General features: G+C 44.6%; 1 protein-coding gene across 1 annotated transcript in view; it reads right to left on the reverse strand.

The window, feature by feature from the left end:
* LOC138666954 (oocyte zinc finger protein XlCOF22-like) overlaps positions 1 to 9,650 on the reverse strand; it is a 35,371-nt gene extending 25,721 nt beyond the window's left edge. Inside the window, exon 1 of the mRNA XM_069755159.1 lies at positions 9,592 to 9,650. The gene's annotated coding sequence lies outside the window, so the exon portion shown is untranslated. The remainder of the gene's footprint in view (positions 1 to 9,591) is intronic.
* Between the last annotated feature and the right edge of the window lie 13,029 nt (positions 9,651 to 22,679).

Raw genomic sequence — 22,679 nt, forward strand, 5'->3', positions numbered from 1 at the left:
TGAAGATAATACCAAAGAATTAGTGTTTGCAATCATTTTCAGGAAGAAACTGAGTATTATCTGACAGAATTGCAGGGGTGTCAATACTTTTGGCCATGACTGTATATAATCCCTATCTGATGTATTTAACCCCTTCCCGACCTTTGACGCACCGTATGCGTCATGAAAACCTGTGCCAATCCGACCTGTGACGCAGCATATGCGTCATGGCCGGATTGGGCTCCTGCAGGCCGGGTGAAAGGGTTAACTGTAATTTCACCCGGCCTGCAGGGACAGGAGGAGTTGTACTTTAGCCCAGGGGGGGTGGCTTCACCCCCCCGTGGCTACGATCGCTCTGATTGGCTGTTGAAAGTGAAACTGCCAATCAGAGCGATTTGTAATATTTCACCTAAAAAACTGGTGAAATATTACAATCCAGCCATGGCCGATGCTGCAATATCATCGGCCATGGCTGGAAACACTGATGTGCCCCCCCACCCCACCGATCGCCCCCCCCAGCCCTCCGATCTCTGGTCTGCTCCCCTCCGTCCTGTGCTCCGCTCCCGTCCTCCTGTCCGCGAACCCCGTGCTCCAATCCCACCCCCCTGCAGTCCGATCCACCCCCCGCACTGCGATCCACCCCACTGCGATCCACCCCCCCACTGTGATCCACCCCCCCACTGTGATCCACCCCCCATGCTCCAATCCGGATTTATCACGGTTTTTCTGCGCATTTCACTGCGGTTTTACAACTGCGGTTTTCTATTGGAGCAGTTGTAAAACCGCTGCGGAATCCGCAGAAAGAAGTGACATGCTGCGGAATGTAAACCCCTGCGTTTCCGTGCAGTTTTTCTGCAGCATGTATACAGCGATTTTTGTTTCCCATAGGTTTACATTGAACTGTGAACTCATGGGAAACTGCTGCGGATCCGCAGCATTTTCCGCAGCGTGCGCACATACCTTTAGAATTAGGCTATGTGCACACGGTGCACATTGGCCGCTGCGGATTCGCAGCAGAGTTCCATAAGGATTACAGTGCCAAGTAAACCTATGGAAAACCAAATTCGCTGTGCCCATGGTGCGGAAAATACAGCGCGGAAACGCTGCGTTGTATTTTCCGCAGCATGTCAATTCTTTGTGCGGATTCCGCAACGTTTTCCTCCTCTTCCTCAATAGGAATCCGCAGTTGAAATCCGCACAAAAAACACTGGAAATCCGCGGTAAATCCACAGGTAAAACGCAGTGCCTTTTACCCACGGATTTTTCAAAAATGGTGCGGAAAAATCTCACACGAATCCGCAATGTGGGCACATAGCCTCAGGGTTAGGGTTGTGATTAGGGTTATGGCTACAGTTGGGATTAGGGTTAGGGGTGTGGGGGGGGGTTAGTGTTGGAGGTAGAATTGAGGGGTTTCCACTGTTTAGGCACATCAGGGGTCTCCAAACGCAACATGGCGCCACCATTGATTCCAGCCAATCTTGTATTCAAAAAGTCAAATGGTGCTCCCTCACTTCCGAGCCCTGACGTGCGCCCAAACAGTGGTTTACCCCCACATATGGGGTACCAGCATACTCAGGATAAACTGCGCAACAATTATTGGGGTCCAATTTCTCCTGTTACCCTTGTGAAAATAAAAAAATTGCTTGCTAAAACATCATTTTTGAGGAAAGAAAAATTATTTTTTATTTTCACGGCTCTGCGTTGTAAATGTCTGTGAAGCACTTGGGGGTTCAAAGTGCTCACCACACATCTAGATTAGTTCCTTTGGGGGTCTAGTTTCCAAAATGGGGTAATTTGTGGGGGATCTGCAATGTTTAGGCACACAGGGGCTCTCTAAACGCGACATGGTGTCCGCTAATGATTGGAGCTAATTTTCCATTTAAAAAGCCAAATGGCGTGCCTTCCCTTCCGAGCCCTGCGCCAAAACAGTGGTTTACCCCCACATATGGGGTATCAGCGTACTCAGGACAAACTGGAAAACAACATTTGGGGTCTAATTTCTCCTATTACCCTTGGCAAAATAGGAAATTCCAGGCTAAAAAATCATTTTTGAGGAAAGAAAAAATATTTTTTATTTTCATGGCTCTGCGTTATAAACTTCTGTGAAGCACCTGGGGGTTTAAAGTGCTCAATATGCATCTAGATAAGTTCCTTGGGGGGGTCTAGTTTCCAAAATGGGGTCACTTGTGGGGGAGCTCCAATGTTTAGGCACACAGGGGCTCTCCAAACGCGACATGGTGTGCGCTAACAATTGGAGCTAATTTTCCATTCAAAAAGTCAAATGGCGCTCCTTCCCTTCCGAGCCTTGCCGTGAGCCCAAACAGTGGTTTACCCCCACATGTGAGGTATCAGCGTACTCGGGAGAAATTGCCCAACAAATTTTACGATCCATTTTATCCTATTGCCCATGTTAAAATGAAAAAATTGAGGCGAAAATAAATTTTTTGTGAAAAAAAAAGTACTTTTTCATTTTTACGGATCAATTTGTGAAGCACCTGAGGGTTTAAAGTGCTCACTAGGCATCTAGATAAGTTCCTTGGGGGGTCCAGTTTCCAAAATGGGGTCACTTGTGGGGGAGCTCCAATGTTTAGGCACACAGGGGCTCTCCAAACACGACATGGTGTCCGCTAAAGAGTGCAGCCAATTTTTCATTCAAAAAGTCAAATGGCGCTCCTTCCCTTCCAAGCCCTGCCGTGCGCCCAAACAGTGGTTTACCCCCACATATGAGGTATCAGCGTACTCAGGACAAATTGGACAACAACTTTCTTGGTTCAGTTTCTCCTTTTACCATTGGGAAAATAAAAAAAAAAAAATTGTTGCTAAAAGATCATTTTTGTGACTAAAAAGTTAAATGTTCATTTTTTCCTTCCATGTTGCTTCTGCTGCTGTGAAGCACCTGAAGGGTTAATAAACTTCTTGAATGTGGCTTTGTGCACCTTGAGGGGTGCAGTTTTTAGAATGGTGTAACTTTTGGGTATTTTCAGCCATATAGACCCCTCAAACTGACTTCAAATGTGAGGTGGTCCCTAAAAAAAAATGGTTTTGTAAATTTCGTTGTAAAAATGAGAAATCGCTGGTCAAATTTTAACCCTTATAACTTCCTAGCAAAAAAAAATTTTGTTTCCAAAATTGTGCTGATGTAAAGTAGACATGTGGGAAATTTTATTTATTAACTATTTTGTGTCACATAACTCTAACAGAATAAAAATTCAAAAATTTAAAAATTTTCACCAAACTTCCATTTTTATCACAAATAAACGCAGGATTTATTTACCTAAATTTACCACTAACATGAAGCCCAATATGTCATGAAAAAACAATCTCAGAACCGCTAGGATCCGTTGAAGCGTTCCTGAGTTATTACCTCATAAAAGGACACTGGTCAGAATTGCAAAAAACGGCCAGGTCTTTAAGGTCAAAATAGGCTGGGTCATGAAGGGGTTAAAACCTGATCATCTGTATAGTACCTGTATAAGCAGGGTTCAGAGAAGGTATATCCATGTGGACATGCAGGATGGAACAGCTTAAAGGGAACCTGTCACCCCGAAATTCGCGGGTGAGGTAAGCCCACCGGCATCAGGGGCTTATCTACAGCATTCTGTAATGCTGTAGATAAGCCCCCGATGTTAACCGAAAGAGGAGAAAAAGACGTTATATTATACTCACCCAGGGGCGGTCCCGCTGCTGGTCAGGTCGGATGGGTGTCTCTGGTCCGCTGCGGCGCCTCCCATCTTCATTACAAGACGTCCTCTTCTGATCTTCAGCCACGGCTCCAGCGCAGACGTACTTTGCTCTGCCCTGTTGAGGGCAGAGGATAGTACTGCAGTGCGCAGGCGCCGGAAAGGTCAGAGGCCGGCGCCTGCGCACTGCAGTACTTTGTCTGCCCTCAACAGGGCGGAGCAAAGTACGCCTGCGCCGGAGCCGTGGCTGAAGATCAGAAGAGGACGTCTTGTAATGAAGATGGGAGGCGCCGCAGTGGACCGGAGACGCCCGTTTGATCTGACCAGCAGCGGGACGGACCCTGGGTGAGTATAATATAACGTCTTTTTCTCCTCTTTCAGGTAACATCGGGGGCTTATCTACAGCATTACAGAATGCTGTAGATAAGCCCCTGATGCCGGTGGGCTTACCTCACCCGCGAATTTCGGGGAGACAGGTTCCCTTTAAATGCAAATGACCCACAGAGGAGTGATGGACTCCCCAGTCTTGTAGAGTTTTTTTACAACAGAGTATTTTTGACCTCACTGTGCTCTTTTTTTGTCTTCAAGTTTTTTGGTGGTGTGAACAGGTTCCTACAGACTTGTTCAATGTGCAAGTAGCCCATGTGTTTCTGGTTCTATAATTTTTCTCTTGTCTCTACAAGACTGGGGAGTCCATCACTCCTCTGTGGGTCATTTGCATTTAAGCTGTTCCATCCTGCATGTCCACCTGGATATGCCTTCTCTGAACCCTGCTTATACAGGTACTATACAGATGATCAGGTTTTAAATACATCAGATAAGGATTATATACATTAGTTAGGACTGCTCTATATGGGTATACTTTGACGATTGGTGGAGCAGCTTAGTATACATTTTTTTGCAAAAAACGTATCAACTAAATACCCTGTTTTTTCCATCTTTTGACAAGCACTTGCTTATTACTGTGATTTTTTTTTTACAACAGAGTATTTTTGTCCTCACTGTGCTCTTTTTTGTCTTCAGGTTACATATACTAGATTCCTTGATAGGGTGTTAATACAGGGAACTAGTCTGATTGCCGTGTGTGGAGTCGGGGAGGAATTTTTTTCCCCAGTGTGGAGCTTACTGTTTGCCACATGGGTTTTTTTTTGCCTTCCTCTGGATTAACATGTTAGGGCATGTTAGGTTAGGCTATGGGTTGAACTAGATGGACTAAAAGTCTTCCTTCACTCTTAATAACCATGTTACTATGGTAGGGTGAGGTGCAATATCCTCTCCGCCATCTTGTCTCTGTCCATATCCATCTTTGATGGGTAATTCTGAAAAATGATTTTATATGAAGGATCTTCACTGAGGATCCGATATTGTAGACCTGAATGAGAAGAAGATGAGCCAATGTAACATCATAAAAATCCTGTGTAATAATACAATCACTGGAGATAATAAGGGAAACATATGAGGAGATTTATTTTACAATATTTAGTGTAAAATAAAGCCAGGCTGAATAAAAAAAATGCGGAAACGTCTGAACAAAAGGATGACCGTCATAAGAATGATGTAGGCAGGCTGACCTGAGTTGGAAGCGACTCAATTAAGAAAATCATGATAGGCAAAATGGACGTAATATGAGAACATTGTCGAGCAAAGAAGTTTAACTTTAAATCGCCTGGTGTGTGGTGGTCAATGGTGAAGTCAGTTTGTCACCTTTAACTCCAACTCCCGAACTTTTTTCATACATGTTGGGAACAGCTCAAGAGTCTAAGCATTTACTACAATACAAGTTATTAGGAGACACAATTCATCTTTCCAGATGACATCCTCTGGTACGACAGCTGGACTTGATGCAGGATTTATGCCGACTTTTAAAGTCCAGGGACAAATATATCACAAAATAGGTTTGATGCTTCCTGTAGAAAATCAAGACCCAACATTTTTACAAATTTACTGTTTGGCCGATGAACAGATACAAGCTGATTGACGTTGTGAAGTTATACCTGAGACAAAAAGACATTGTTTTGAATTTGCAAAGAGTTTTCTATCAACACAATCAGTTAATAAACCTTTATAAAGCAGCCTGAGAAAGAATGGCGAGTGCGGAATATCAGGGTGTAATAAGAGCAGACAAGACTCCGGCTGGTGGCACAAAAGGAGATTTACTTCTCCCAGTGATAATGAAGTAGCTATTGTAATGGTTGGACGGGACTTTCTAAGCCGAGATATAATTATTCAGTGACGAAGAGAACATGTTCAGCGTATTACAGAAACACACAGATCATATGATGCTCTGCAATATCCGATAATATTGTGGAATGGCCAAGATGGCGATCACTATAATCTAACACAGGCTGATCCCAACACTGCTAGGCCAACTAATAAAATATCGGCTATGGACGTCTACACCTACTAAATAATGATCAGACAACAATGTAGCCGACTTTCTCATCAATGTAAAGTAGACATGTATGCCAAGGTGGAAAGAGAGCGTCTTCTGTACATAAGACTGAAGCAAGAAATATTCAGAGTGGATGAATACATTAATATAAAAAATGCTATTGTCAATTATGGCAACGTGGTGGACTTTGAGTGAATGGCTATTTTTACGGGAAGTCCCATACATATGCACGAGTACGCTCAGGACGCCATGACACATGTTCGGTCGGATATACGGCCTTCCAGATTTGCTTATTACAGTTACCTGTAACTTGGCCTGAGATAAGGGAAGAGCTTCTGAATGGTCAGTGCCCCTTTGATCAACAGGATTTAATCCCTTAGTGACGGAGCCAAGTTTTTGAAATCTGACCAGTGTCACTTTATGTGGTAATAACTCTGCAACACTACAACAAATCCCAGTGATTTTGAGATTGTTTTTTCGTGACACATTATACTTTATGATAATGGTAAATTTAGGTCAATATGTTTTGTGTTGATTTATAAAAAATATCAAAAGTTTGCGAAAAATGTAAAAAAATTAGCAATTTTCAAACTTTGAATGATTATCCCTTTAGTCCAGATGGCCATACTAGAGCAAACCATTAATAAATAACATTTCCCTCATGCCTGCTTTACATCAGCACCATTTGTAAAATGTTATTTTATTTTGTTAGCATTTTAGGAGGATTAAAAATATAGCAGCAGTTTTTCATTTTTTCAAGGAAATGTACAAAATTTTTTTTTTTTTTTTTAGGGACTTATCCATGTTTGAAGTGACTTTAGGGGTTTCATATTGGGAAACCCCCAAACGTGATACCATTTTAAAAACAGCACCCCCAGACATATTGAAGACTGCAGTCAGGTAGTTTATTTTCAGGTGCTTTACAGGAATTAATGCAAAGTGGCATGATAGGAATGAAAATGTGCATTTTTACTATCTAAATGTCTCTAACTTCTGAACAGATTACAACGGCTGGCAGACTCTAAGGCCGCTATTTGGTCATGAATTGCCATGGCAAACATCAGGACCACAAAATCAAGATCTGAGGGCACTAATTTGGTTAAATAGGAAGCCCCCACACTCTGTTAACCATTTATAATGATGTAGTCACTATTGACAGCAGCATCTAAGGGGTTAAACAGATATGGACGGTGCAAACACTGATCGTGGCTGATGCAGCAAGTTGTCAGCTATAGTGTACAGCCGACAGCAGCTGGATTGTCACCTGTATGGGGAGGCTATTCTCTTATATCTCAGGTCAGTTAAGACGTATTGGCTGTCATTAAGGGGTTAAAGGGAACCTGTCAGCTGGATTGTGCACAGTAACCTACACACATTGTCAGGTCGGCACCATTATACTGATTAAAAGGATACCTGGGTGATGAAATCTGTCTTGTGGTTGTTGTTTAATCTTTATTTGCAATTTTCAGTTAATGAGATTCTCGTGCTCCGGGGCGGTCTGTGAGCGGGGCTTTATGTGGTGCTCTCTCAGATATTCATACTGATGGCTGCTGACAGGTCACTGACCTGCCCCCTATTTTACATACTGAATATCATATGTTTTAAAAAAAATAAACTCACATTCAGCAGGCAGGTTCCAGTGGCGGTGACGATGCCTGCGCCATATCATGTTCACATCTATAATGTCCTTTTAATTATTATATTTCATGATATAAACTTATTCAGAAAAAAAAAATCTCAAAATTGCCCCGGACGCGACTGTGCAGTAGCATCTATGGCGATCTGATGGATGCTACTGCACAGACACTGACCGTGCCATTTTGTTATTGGGAAAAAAAAAAATTGACTCCACCAAGATGGCACCGGCGGCGCCGCTGCAGTAACATCTATCAGATCACAAATAGATGCCACTGCACAGGCGCGGCTGGGGCCATTTTGAGACAGATTTTTTTTTTTTAATAAGTTTATATCACCAAATAAAATAATTAAATGGGTATTATAGATGTGATAATGCTTCAGCTCAGGCATCGCCACCAGCGCCTGCCTGCTGAATGTGCATTTATTTTTCTTCAAAACATATTCAGTATGTAAAATAGGGGGCAGGTCAGTGAGGGATCAGCGATCTGTCAGAAGCCATCAGTATGAATGTCTAAGCAAAGCACCACATAAAGACAGAATAAGTTCTGCACCAGGACTGTACGGCTTGTTAAAAGGGCAGGTACCGGATAGGAAACAGACACGATACGGTCAAAAACACAGGACGGACTCGGGTACAGGATCACACAGGTGCAGGTTCAGCTGCACTGGTGAGGGTAGCGGTATAGGTACGTACAGGACGGATCAGATTCTGGTGGATGCAGGATGGGCTCAGGAGCAGGTTACAGAAGGATGCACATGATCAGGTTCAAACAGGGCAAGCATGGTGGACAGGATCAGAATAAGGGAGCACAGGTACAAGGACCTTACAACTAAGCAGCAGAAAACACACTGATTACTAAAGTTGCTAAGGTACCTCCCAATAATGGAGGGTGCCTTAAATATCAAACGTGTCTGTCATGTAACGTGAAGGAAAGGCTAAGTGCAACATGAAGGTATAAGGGAAAGGGAACCAAACGCTAGGGAAGGGGGGAGTGAAGATCCCTAGACAGATCTAACGTCACCCTGTCTGCCCTATTGTCCCTACATAGGTTCTGCACCTATTGCCGAGCAGGATACCTAACCCTTGCCTGACCCTAGTGATAAGTCCTGCAACGGGAAGGACAGGATGAGCGCTAGTCACTCCCCACTACTGCTAAAGACAGCTAGGATACACAAAACAAGGGGAAACTTAGCTTGAGTAGACTCAGAGAGAAACACCGTCATCCTTCAAACTCCAAAGAGGACACTAGCCGACTGCTGCAGCTCCAGGACTCACCAGGGACGTGCAAGTAGAAAATATCACCACACGCCAGCAGCAAGTATATTAACACTCAGGTCCAGGTGTGGCCATTAGCACCGGGGAGGTGGCCACTCGTCTGCAAAGCAAACTACTGAGATCTTCTGCAGACAGATGCAGTGCAGCGATCTGCAGCCTCTGACACATCCGTCTCCTGGCTATTGGCTGAGGATGTTTGCAGACGTGCAGGTGCTGCCCCTGTGATAGGCCGGAGCGCGCCCGCAGCACCCTGCCAGGAGACCTGCGTCACAACTGCCTAGAAGTCACCTCAGCGTCCATCCTGACAATGGAGAAGATTATTTCACTGCAAACAATGCAGAGGAACGAGCGGCTCCACCACCGAACACAACAGAACTATAGATGGAGGCGCACGGCTCAGTCACACTAGGACTGTCCTGAATCCAGCGCTCTGGAAACTCCCGTCTGTAACATCACTGAGGGCTCAGGGAAGAGAAAGTATCACAGACATGGAAGGTAATTGGGGTTAATGTACCGTGGGGCACAAGAAAGTGACCGAGGCCCGAGAGCCGCCCCTCCAGAGATCTGCAGGATCCAGTCACTTGGGGGAATTGTACTTACTGCAGGAGACTTCTGTCAAACGTTACCTGATCTTAAAGGGCAACTCCAGCAGACGAGCTGAATAACTGCACTGTGCACACAGGACCTGTGATGAGGTCACAGGAGGGGAGGAGTCAGGGGTCACATGATCAGGGGCCTCAGTGTATGCAGGACTCTGCTGTGCTGGTTGTCATGGTGCTGGATGAGAGGAGGTTTGTGTGTAAGGTCAGGAGGGGTTTACAGTGTGGATATAGCAGAGCCGTGTGTGTACGAGGTGTACGGAGCAGAGCCGTGTGTGTACGAGGTGTGCGGAGCGGAGCCGTGTGTGTACCAGGTGTACGGAGCGGAGCCGTGTGTACCAGGTGTACGGAGCGGAGCCGTGTGTGTACCAGGTGTACGGAGCGGAGCCGTGTGTGTACCAGGTGTACGGAGCGGAGCCGTGTGTGTACCAGGTGTACGGAGCGGAGCCGTGTGTGTACCAGGTGTATGGAGCGGAGCCGTGTGTGTACGAGGTGTACGGAGCGGAGCCGTGTGTGTACGAGGTGTACGGAACGGAGCCGTGTGTGTACGAGGTGTACGGAGCGGAGCCGTGTGTGTACCAGGTGTACGGAGCGGAGCCGTGTGTGTACCAGGTGTACGGAGCGGAGCCGTGTGTGTACGAGATGTACGGAGCAGAGCCGTGTGTATGGGGTGTACGGAGCGGACTGTATATAACACGTGAACATTGTGACGTTTCAGTGTAATAACCTTTCTCAGACACTCGCTGGATGGGGGCGCTGTGGGCAGGAATATCTTATAGGTCGCTGCACAATTTATAAAGTAATTTCTGGAGAATGAGACGACCCCCAGAATGTGGCAGGAGATCTCGCTTCCGCGGCTCCGGAGGGAAGAATCACTGTTTGGTTCTTGGATTGTACATTTGCCTGGAATAATGTGCAGCTGCCAGAACAGCGACCCCTCCACCCCCAGAGTGACCCCATCTCAGATAGACAGTCCTCAGGGAATCATCTGGGTGTGGGGGGCATTTTCTTCCACCATTACATCATAGATCTTTATATTTCTGGGTCAGGGAAAAATAATTTTTTTCCACTAAAATGTTGTAGATCTAAATTTTTCAATTTCACAGAGTAAAATGGAGCCAGAATTTACAGTCGGGCAAAAAAGTATTTAGTCAGTCAGCAATAGTGCAAGTTCCACCACTTAAAAAGATGAGAGGCGTCTGTAATTTACATCATAGGTAGACCTCAACTATGGGAGACAAACTGAGAAAAAAAAATCCAGAAAATCACATTGTCTGTTTTTTCAAACATTTTATTTGCATATTATGGTGGAAAATAAGTATTTGGTCAGAAACAAACAATCAAGATTTCTGGCTCTCACAGACCTGTAACTTCTTCTTTAAGAGTCTCCTCTTTCCTCCACTCATTACCTGTAGTAATGGCACCTGTTTAAATTTGTTATCAGTATAAAAAGACACCTGTGCACACCCTCAAACAGTCTGACTCCAAACTCCACTATGGTGAAGACCAAAGAGCTGTCAAAGGACACCAGAAACAAAATTGTAGCCCTGCACCAGGCTGGGAAGACTGAATCTGCAATAGCCAACCAGCTTGGAGTGAAGAAATCAACAGTGGGAGCAATAATTAGAAAATGGAAGACATACAAGACCACTGATAATCTCCCTCGATCTGGGGCTCCACGCAAAATCCCACCCCGTGGGGTCAGAATGATCACAAGAACGGTGAGCAAAAATCCCAGAACCACGCGGGGGGACCTAGTGAATGAACTGCAGAGAGCTGGGACCAATGTAACAAGGCCTACCATAAGTAACACACTACGCCACCATGGACTCAGATCCTGGAGTGCCAGACGTGTCCCACTGCTTAAGCCAGTACATGTCCGGGCCCGTCTGAAGTTTGCTAGAGAGCATTTGGATGATCCAGAGGAGTTTTGGGAGAATGTCCTATGGTCTGATGAAACCAAACTGGAACTGTTTGGTAGAAACACAACTTGTCGTGTTTGGAGGAAAAAGAATACTGAGTTGCATCCATCAAACACCATACCTACTGTAAAGCATGGTGGTGGAAACATCATGCTTTGGGGCTGTTTCTCTGCAAAGGGGCCAGGACGACTGATCCGGGTACATGAAAGAATGAATGGGGCCATGTATCGTGAGATTTTGAGTGCAAACCTCCTTCCATCAGCAAGGGCATTGAAGATGAAACGTGGCTGGGTCTTTCAACATGACAATGATCCAAAGCACACCGCCAGGGCAACGAAGGAGTGGCTTCGTAAGAAGCATTTCAAGGTCCTGGAGTGGCCTAGCCAGTCTCCAGATCTTAACCCTATAGAAAACCTTTGGAGGGAGTTGAAAGTCCGTGTTGCCAAGCAAAAAGCCAAAAACATCACTGCTCTAGAGGAGATCTGCATGGAGGAATGGGCCAACATACCAACAACAGTGTGTGGCAACCTTGTGAAGACTTACAGAAAACGTTTGACCTCTGTCATTGCCAACAAAGGATATATTACAAAGTATTGAGATGAAATTTTGTTTCTGACCAAATACTTATTTTCCACCATAATATGCAAATAAAATGTTAAAAAAACAGACAATGTTATTTTCTGGATTTTTTTTCTCAGTTTGTCTCCTATAGTTGAGGTCTACCTATGATGTAAATTACAGACGCCTCTCATCTTTTTAAGTGGTGGAACTTGCACTATTGCTGACTGACTAAATACTTTTTTGCCCCACTGTATATGGAAATTTCTCCCAAACCTGAGGCCAGAAATGACTGCACACGGCCGGGCTCCAATGGGGAAAGTCACTGTTTTGCTTTTGGAGCAATATTTTGGCAGTCCTCTCTTGTGGGGGTTAATTACAAAGCCCCCGAGGTGTGTGAAGACATATAACCCCCTAAAGTGACCCCATTTCAGACCCTTTGCCCACCAGGGAAGTCTTCTCAGGGTGTAATGGGCATTTTTATTCCACCGGTGTCACTGATTTCTTTACCACTGAGTTGTGAAGATAATATTACATTTGTTCTGAGGCGCAGCGAGGGGTTCAGCTCAGGGGGAAACATCTGAGTGGGCTCCTAACCAGGTGTCATGGTGGTACCTTACCTGCCCTCTCAGCGCCTCCGTACTCTGACTCTCTATGGTCACCGCACGGCTTCTCAGCATGTTGCTTCCATTAGGGGGGATTGGCCAGTCTCTACAGGAATATAACCCTGCTGTGTCCTTCAGAGATTAGGTTCCCCAGCCTATCCTGTGCTGGCAGGTCCTATATTAGGCAGCTCCACTCACCGCTCTGCTGAATGTTGGTTCCTAGGCAGTTCATTCTGCTTGTGTCCAGGTTGTGTTGCCTGTTGTACCTCACACTTGTGTCTCTGACTCTTCCATCAGCTGCTCCAGTCCTGGTGACTACCCTGGAGTAGTACCTGGTGTCTTCCGGCTGTCCAGCCTGTCCTCTCCACCAGTAGCTGTAGTGAAGACCTGGTGGACACCTAGTTACACCCCTCCAGGGTAAGCCTGGCCCGTTGCGCAGTGGGTCCACATCCACCAGTGTTACACCAAGTAATTGTGCACATGTCCCAAATTTTGAAGCACAGATCATGCGGCGCACATAGTGGCACATTTTGGCCACACCCCAATCAACGCCCATTTACTATTTCTTTCTGCCCTGACAGGAGGAGTTGTCAGAGGGGCGCTGATAGTGAGGGAAGTTCAGCAGACGTCTGAGACTGCAGGGCGTAGACCCAAATCCGGGACTGTCCGCCGTATCCAGGACAGTTGGGACTAGAGAGGATCGGGGGGATTCAGGGGTCTCTGGTCCAGCACGTGGGACCTGGGGATTATTGTTTGTTCCTCCATTCACAGTCGGAGCCTCCAGAACGTTCTCATCTTTATGTAGCGTCACTATACGATATCCGGCTGTTTTGTGTCTGTATCATGGTCATGATTAAGGGAGCCTAGTCTCCAGAAACACGTTGAGATTCTTACCCATATGGTTGTGCTGAAGTCTGTATCCTCCATGTTTTAAGTTTGTGAATAAAGAAAACGCTTTTTTACGGACTCGGTGAAGCTGGACATTTCTTTCTTTTTTTGGATCTTGTACGCCTGGACACAGCGGGTCCGTGCTCCCGAGGTTTGGTTGCTGAATCACGGGTGAGCTGGTTTAAGTTCCTTCTTACAAAGTTTTTTGTTTCCTGCAGGAACAAACTCCACAATAACAATCTTCTCCCCCTTATTTGATGCGTTTTTTGGAGCAGATGTGAAGCTGCGTTTTTAATGCTTTTTATAGCACAGAAAAGCTTTGATTCTGCACTTAATAAAGTTTCTGCAATTTTTTAGCTGCGTTTTTATTAGGCTCCACCTAGAAGACGAGAAAAAAAGCCCCAAAACCGCACAGATCAGCCGCGTCCTTGGGGCACAGCGAGCGCCTTCTATGTTACAGTAGTTTTTATTGAGGATTTTTTACATAAATTGGGTAAAGAAAAAGGAGGAGACGGATCTACTATATAATTGTCTAAGGGTCACTTCCGTCTTTCTGTCCTTCTTCTTCCTGTCCGTCTGTCTGTCACGGATATCCATTGGTCGCGGCCTCTGTCTGTCAAGGAAATCCAAGTCACTGATTGGTCGTAGAAAAAAAGCCACAACCAATCAGCTATGGGCACAGTCCGGAAGAAAATGGCCGCTCCGTACTCCCCGCAGTCAGTGGCCGGCGCCCGCATACTCCCCTCCAGCCACCACTAACACAGGGTTAATGGCGGTAACAGACCGCGCTATGCCGCGGGTAACGCACTCAGTTACCGCTGCTATTAACCCTGTGTGTCTCCAACTTTTTACTATTGATGTTGCCTATGCGGCATCAATGGTAAAAAATCTAATGTTAAAAATAATAAAAAAACAAAAAACCTGCTATACTCACCCTCTGAGGAAGGTGTACCCGCACCGAAACGTGCGTTGGGGATTTAGGATCGGTTTGGCCTGCCTTCTACTACATGGGTAACTATTAACCACCACGTTTCTATCACTGTGGTCCAGTTCGGGGATATTTATTACTCTTTTTAGACCGGCTCTCTGCACTGTGGGCTGTTTGTGAGTGGGTGTTACCCAGACTTATGGAGGCCACATGATTTGTGTTGCTTTGGGATTATAACATAAAAAAACCACTTTCCATACATACCCCCCCTTTTACTCCTTGCTCATATTTATGGACATATGACCTAGCCCGTCTTATGTATGTACTGTATTATATCCCCTGTATTTACAACATTCAGTACCACAGTGATGGATGTTATCTTACATAGTATACTATACCCTGTGTAGACATTTAGGTTTGGCTTACCGATCGTTATTTTATCAGGAATCTTGCTTTACACCTGTTGTTAGTATTGTCATGTTTTGTATTGATTGCTCATTTGAACTGTAGATACGTCTATAACAGTTCTGTTCTTTTGTTTTGTTTTATCTTATATTTAATAAAGCTTTTCTACATTTGTTAAATATTGGCATATTCTTTTGACTCATTGTCCTCCTGGTATATCATTTATACTCACCCTCCATTGCCCGCTGAGCTGCTCGCGCCTGCCGCCATCTTCCGTTCCCGGCGATGCATTGCGAAATTACCCAGAAGACTTAGTGGCCTCGCGAGACCGCTACATCATCTGGGTAATTTCGCAATGCATCCTGGGAATGGAAGATGGCGGCAGCCGCGCGCTCAACGCCTGCGCCAGATCCAAAGGTGAGTATGTTACAACTACAATGGGTCCTCGGATCCGAAGGTGAGTATGTTTATTTTTTATTTTTTAACCTGTGACATACGTGGCTGGGCAATATACTACGTGGCTGGGCAATATACTACGTGGCTGGGCAATATACTACGTGACTGGGAAATATACTACGTAGCTCTGTGCTGTATACCACGTAGCTGGGCAATATACTACGTGGCTGGGCAATATACTACGTGACTGGGAAATATACTACGTGGCTGGGCAATATACTACGTGACTGGGCAATATACTACATCACTGGGCAATATACTACATCACTGGGCAATATACTACGTGGCTCTGTGCTGTATACTACGTAGCTGGGCAATATACTACGTCACTGGGCAATATACTACGTGGCTGGGCAATATACTACGTGACTGGGCAATATACTACGTCACTGGGCAATATACTACGTGGCTGGGCAATATACTACGTGGCTGGGCAATATACTACGTGGCTCTGTGCTGTATACTACGTCACTGTGCAATATACTACGTGACTGGGCAATATACTACGTGACTGGGCAATATACTACGTGGTTCTGTGCTGTATGCTACGTAGCTGGGCAATATACTACGTGGCTGGGCAATATACTACATACTACGTCACTGGGCAATATACTACGTGGCTGGGCAATATACTACATACTACGTGGCTGGGCAATATACTACGTGACTGGGCAATATACTACGAGACTGGGCAATATAGTACGTCACTCGTACTACATACTACGTCACTGGGCAATATACTACGTGGCTCTGTGCTGTATACTACGTTGCTGTGCAATATACTATGTGGCTGAGCAATATACTATGTAGCTGGGCAATATACTACGTGGCTGGCCAATATACTACGTCACTGGGCAATATACTACATACTACGTGACTGGGCAATATACTACGTGACTGGGCAATATACTACGTGGCTCTGTGCTGTATACTGCGTAGCTGGGCAGTATACTACGTGGCTGGCCAATATACTACGTCACTGGGCAATATAATACGTGGCTGGGCAATATACTATGTGGCTCTGTGCTGTATACTATGACTGGGCAATATACTACGTGGCTGGGCAATATACTATGTGGCTGGACAATATACTACGTGGCTGGGCAATATACTACGTGGCTGGGCAATATACTACGTGACTGGGCAATATACTACGTGACTGGGCAATATACTACGTGACTGGGCAATATACTATGTGGCTCTGTGCTGTATACTATGTGACTGGGCAATATACTATGTGGCTGGACAATATACTACGTGGCTGGGCAATATACTACGTGGCTGGGCAATATACTACGTGGCTGGGCAATATACTACGTGGCTGGGCAACATACTACGTGACTGGGCAATATACTACATATATGGTCGAAACGCGTAGCTTTCTTCACTTGCGACATGGCATTGTCCCAGGAGTGTGTCTTCTACTATTTTATATGATGGATTAAAGTTTTACATTTTATCAAGAAGCTGGAACATTTTTCTCTTTTACTTGGATCTGCACTACGTCGAGTCAGGACGAAGTTCCGTGCTCCTTGCACATATCGGTGAGCTGGCTTTTTTCTTTCTTTGTACAATATACTACGTGACTGGGCAATATACTACGTGGCTCTGTGCTGTATACTACGTCGCTGTGCAATATACTACGTGGCTGGCCAATATACTACATGGCTGGGCAATATACTACGTAACTAGGCAATATACTACGTGACTGGGCAATATACTACGTGGCTCTGTGCTGTATACTAAGTAGCTGGGCAATATACTACGTGGCTGGCCAATATACTACATGGCTGGGCAATATACTATGTGGCTCTGTGCTGTATACTATGTTACTGGGCAATATACTACGTAACTGGGCAATATACTACATCACTGGGCAATATACTACGTGGCTCTGTGCTGTATACTAAGTAGCTGGGCAATATACTACGTGGCTGGCCAATATACTACATGGCTGGGCAATATACTACGTGGCTGGGCAATATACTATGTGGCTCTGTGCTGTATACTATGTGACTGGGCAATATACTACGTAACTGGGCAATATACTACATCGATGGGCAATATTCTACGTCGCTCTGTGCTGTATACTATGTAGCTGGGCAATATACTACGTGGCTGAGCAATATACTACGTGGCTGGGCAATATACTACGTGGACATGCATATTCTAGAATACCTGATGCGTTAGAATCGGGCCACCATCTAGTTATAAATACACAGTAATATCGACACAGACTGGAACCAAATAACAGCAAAAAAGGAGAAATATAAAGGGATGAAAGATGTAGGCAAAATACAGGGTGGAAAGGGTTAAGGATGAGAAGGGGGAGGGAAAATATGGTTTATTAAGGAAAATGGGGAAAAAGGAAAAATGAAAGAGTAGGACAATGAAAAAGATTGGTGTGTACAGGATCGGCAGGGGAAGGGGTTAATGTACAGGTATAAGACCTTATATATAAAACATTTAAGAGGCCGGAGGAAGGGAATGGGAAAGGCAAGGAAAGAAAAGGGGAAGGAAGAACATCTGTAACAGGCTGAGGGACGACATAGAGAGAAATACTGACTGTTACATAATGTGAGATACTGAGTGCTGGATCCTAAGGCTGTGTGCAAACGTTGCATTTTTTTTCCCTTTTTCGCTATAAAAACGCATAAAAAACGCATACATATGCATCTCATCAATAAGAATGCATTCCGCAATTTTTGTGCACATGATGCGTTTTTTTCTGCGAAAAAAACGCATCGCGGTAAAAAACGCAGCATGTTCATTAATTTTGCGGATTTTTTCACGTTTTTCCCGCTATTTAATGCATTGGAAAAAATTGCACAAAAAACGCATCAAAACGCGAAAAAAATGCATGCGGATTTCTTGCAGAAAATGTCTGGTTTTCTTCAGGAATTTTCTGCAAGAAATCCTGACATGTGCACATACCCTAATAGCGGCCCAGTTCTTATAAAAGCCTGCTGAACTCTGGGGTTTGATGCATTTTTTTCTCTATAAGCTTCTTCTGACAAAAACTTAAGAAGAAAAAAAAAATGTATGAAGAGAAAAAAACGCCGTTAGATTTATAAGCGCAGAATCAAAGCTTTTCTGTACTATTAATAAAGTGTTAAACGCGGCTTCATAACTGCCCAAAAACGCATCAAATATGGGGGAAAACACATAAAAGAAACGCAGGAAATACGCAATAATCAGAGAAGATTGTCACTGCGTCACCTGGTGCGGACTCCTGCAGAAGAAAGAACTCGGCATTTACGCTACATGTGAACACGGCCTCAGCATTAGTTTATTACAGTATTTTATAGGTTTAATAGAGAAAAATATCAATTACGCCATTTTCCACCATAATTTACCGATTCCTGTAAATAATCTGATCAGTGTGTTGTGCGGGTCGTTACGATTATATTGACACAAACACGTCCGGGTTATTTACTGATTTGTGATGCTTATTATTTAACCACTTAACCCCCGGAGCTTTTTTCGTTTTTCGCTTCCCTTCTTTCCAGAGCCATAACTTTTTTATTTTTCCATCAATACGGCCATGTGAGGGATTACTTTTTTGCGGGACGAGTTGTATTTTTGAACGATACCATTGGTTTTACCATGACGTGTAACAGAAAACGGGAAAAAAATTCCAAGTGCGATTAAATTGCAAAAAAAGTGCAATCCCTCACTTGTTTTTTGTTTGGCTTTTTGGCTAGGTTTACTGAATGCTAAAACTGATCTGCCATAATGATTCTCCAGGTCATTACGAGTTCATAGACACCAAACATGTCTAGGATCTGTTTTATCTAAGTGGTGAAAAAAAAATTCCCAAAATTTGCTAAAAAAAAAAAAAAAAACAAATTGCGCAATATTCCAATACCCGTAGCATCTCCATTTTTCATGATCTGGGGTCGGGTGAGGGCTTAGTTTTTGCGTGCCAAGCTGTTGTTTTTAATGATACCACTTTTGTGCAGATACATTCTTTTGATCGCCCATTATTACATTTTAATGCAATGTTGCGGCGACCAAAAAAACGTATATTTGGCGTTTTGATTTTTTTCCTCGCTATGCCTTTTAGCTATCAGGTTAATACTTTTTTTATTTATTGATAGATTGGGCGATTCTGAACACGGCGATACCAAATATGTGTATGTTTGATTTTTTTATTGTTTTATTTTGATTGGGGCGAAAGGGGGGTGATTTGAACTTTTATATTTATTTATATTTGTAAACACATTTTTTCTTTTGGCATGCTTCAATAGCCTCCATAGGAGACTAGAAGCATGCACTACATGATCGCCTCTGCTACATAGAGATGAAGCACAGATCATCTCTATGTAGCAGAAATTCAGCATTGCTTCGAGCGATGACCACAGGGTGGCGCTCACAGCAATCTGCCATCAACAACCATAGAGGTCTCAAGGAGACCTCAGGATGTTATGGCAATGCACCGATGACCCCCGATCATGTGACGGGGGTCAGCGGTGCGAGCCCTTCCGGCCGCGTGGCCGGCGGCGCTTGTTAAATGCCGCTGTCAGAGTTTGACAGCGGCATTTAACTAGTTAATGGGTGCAGGCAGATTGCAATTCCGTTCACGCCAATTGCGGCCACATGTCAGCTGTTGAAAACAGCTGACATGTCACGGCTTTGAGGTGGGCTCACCTCTGGAGCCCACCTCAAAGAGGGGGAGTCTGCCAGCTGACGGACTATCCCGTCAGCTGGCAGAAAGGGGTTAAAAAAATGCATTAAAAATGTACATTATTTTTCATTATCAAGTGTTTTTTATTATTATTTCTTGGTAATTTTATAGGATGAAAAAAATCTCTTATTCTCCTCTAGAATACCGAAACATCCATTGTACACAGCAGTGTATTTCTATCAGTATAATCTGCCTGCAGTCAGAGCCTAGAATATACACTGCTCAAAAAAAATAAAGGGAACACTAAAATCCCACATCCTAGATATCACTGAATGAAATATTTCAGTTGTAAACCTGTATTCATTATATAGTGGAATGTGTTGAGAACAATAAAACATTAAAATCAATGTAAATCACAACTAATATCCTACGATGGTCTGAAGTTGGAATGATGCTCAAAATCAAAGTGGAAAATGAAGTTACAGGCTGATCCAACATCAGTGGAAATGCCTCAAGACAAGGAAATGATGCTTAGTAGTGTGTGGCCTCCACGTGCCTGTATGACCTCCCTACAATGCCTGGGCATGCTCCTGATGAGGCAGCGGATGGTCTCCTGAGGGATCTCCAACCAGACCTGGACTAAAGCATCCGTCAACTCTTGGACAGTCTGTGGTGTGGTGTCTGTGGTTGGTGGATGGTGTGAGACATGACGTCCCACATGTGCTCAATCGGATTCAGGTCTGGGGAATGGGCAGGCCAGTCCATAGCTTCAATGCCTTCAATCTTGCAGGAACTGCTGACACACTCCAGCCACATGAGGTCTGGCATTGTCCTGCATTAGGAGGAACCCAGGGCCAACCGCACCAGCATATGGTCTCACAAGGGGCCTGAGGATCTCATCTCGGTACCTAATGGTAGTCAGGTTACATATGGCAAGCACATGTAGGGCAGTGTGGCCCTCCAAAGAAATGCCACCCCACACCATTACTGACCCACTGCCAAACCGGTCATGCTGAAGGATTTGCAGGCAGCAGATTGCTCTCCACGGTGTCCTCAGACTCTGTCACGTCTGTCACATGTGCTGAGTTTGAACTTGCTTTCATAGATGAAGAGCACAGGGCACCAGTGGCGAATTTACCAATCCTGGTGTTCTGTGGCAAATGCCAAGCATCCTGCATGGTGTTGGGCTGTGAGCACAGCCCCATCTGTGGACTTCGGGCACTTAGACCATCCTCATGGAGTCAGTCTCTAACCTTTTGTGCAGACATATGCACATTTGTAGCCTGCTGGAGGTCATTTTCCAGGGCTCTGGCAGTGCTCCTCCTGTTCCTCCTTGCAAAAAGGCTGAGGTAGCGTCCTGCTGCTGGGTTGTTGCCCTCCTATGGCCCCCTCCACATCTCCTGGTGTACTGGCTTGTCTCCTGGTAGCGCCTCCAGCCTTCAGAGTTGCATCTGGCAGACACAAGTGATGCTATCTGCATGATAAAGGTATATATTACTATAATAAGAGTATGGATGCATTTAGTGGCACATAATAGATTAATGAATGAAAAATAAAACAAATTAAAGTATTTTTAATATTTGTTTGAAATTACAGAGGTCAGACATTTCCTGTAGTTCTTGACCAAGTTTGCACACACTGCAGCAGGGATTTTGACCCATTCCTCCATACAGATCTGCTCCAAATCTTTCAGGTTTCGGGGCTGTCGCTGTGTAAAATTGATTTTCTATTGGTTTCAGGTCTGGAAAATGGCTAGGTCACTCCAGGACCTTCAAATGCTTCTTACTGAGCCACTCCTTAGTTGTTCTTGCTGTGTGTTTCGGGTCATCGCCATGCTTGAAGACCCAGCCACGACCCATCTTCAATGCTCCTACTGAAAGAAGGAGGTTGTTGGCCAAAATCTTGCGATCCACGACCCATCCATCCTCCCTTCAATACTGTGAAGTTGTCCTGTCTGCTTTGCAGAAAAGCATCCCCAAAGTATGATGCTTCCCCCACCATGCTTCATGGTTGGAATAGTGTTCTTGGAGTTGCACTCATTCTTCTTCCTCCAAATATGGCGAGAGGAGTTGATAGCAAAAAGTTCTCTTGTTGTCTCATCTGACCACATGACCTTCTCCATTACCTCCTCTGGATCATCCAGATGGCCATTGGTGAACTTCTAACGGACCTTGACATGTGCTGGCATGAGCAGCAAGATCTTGCGTGCCCTGAAAGATTTTAATCCATGACGGCATAATGTGTTTGTAGTACTACTACTGGCGTCCCTCCATGGTGTCCCCTTCCCCCTCCATGCAGGGATGCCGGCTTACTCACTGCCCCGGAACCTTGGTGCAATCATCTGCATTCTCCTGCTTCCTGGCTGTGTGAGCGCTGCAGCACCCAGCGGCACACCTAGTATGCACATGCGCACCCCCCATTCTTAAAGGGGCAGAGCAAACATATACTACAACCCCTGGCAAAAATTACGTAATCACCAGCCTTGTTGGATGTTCATTCAGTTGTTTAATTTTGTATAAAAAAAAGCGGATCACAGACATGGCACAAAACAAAAGTAATTTCAAATGGCAACTTTCTGGCTTTAAGAAACACTAAAAGAAATCAAGAACAAAAAATATGGTAGTCAGTAATGGTTATTTTTTTCAACCAAGCATAGAGTAAAATTTTTGGAGTCACTCAATTCTGAGGGAAAAAATTCTGGAATCACCCTGTAAATTTAATTCCCA

Source organism: Ranitomeya imitator, chromosome 2 (genome assembly GCF_032444005.1).
Source record: "Ranitomeya imitator isolate aRanImi1 chromosome 2, aRanImi1.pri, whole genome shotgun sequence".
In the NCBI taxonomy this organism is placed as follows: domain Eukaryota; kingdom Metazoa; phylum Chordata; class Amphibia; order Anura; family Dendrobatidae; genus Ranitomeya; species Ranitomeya imitator.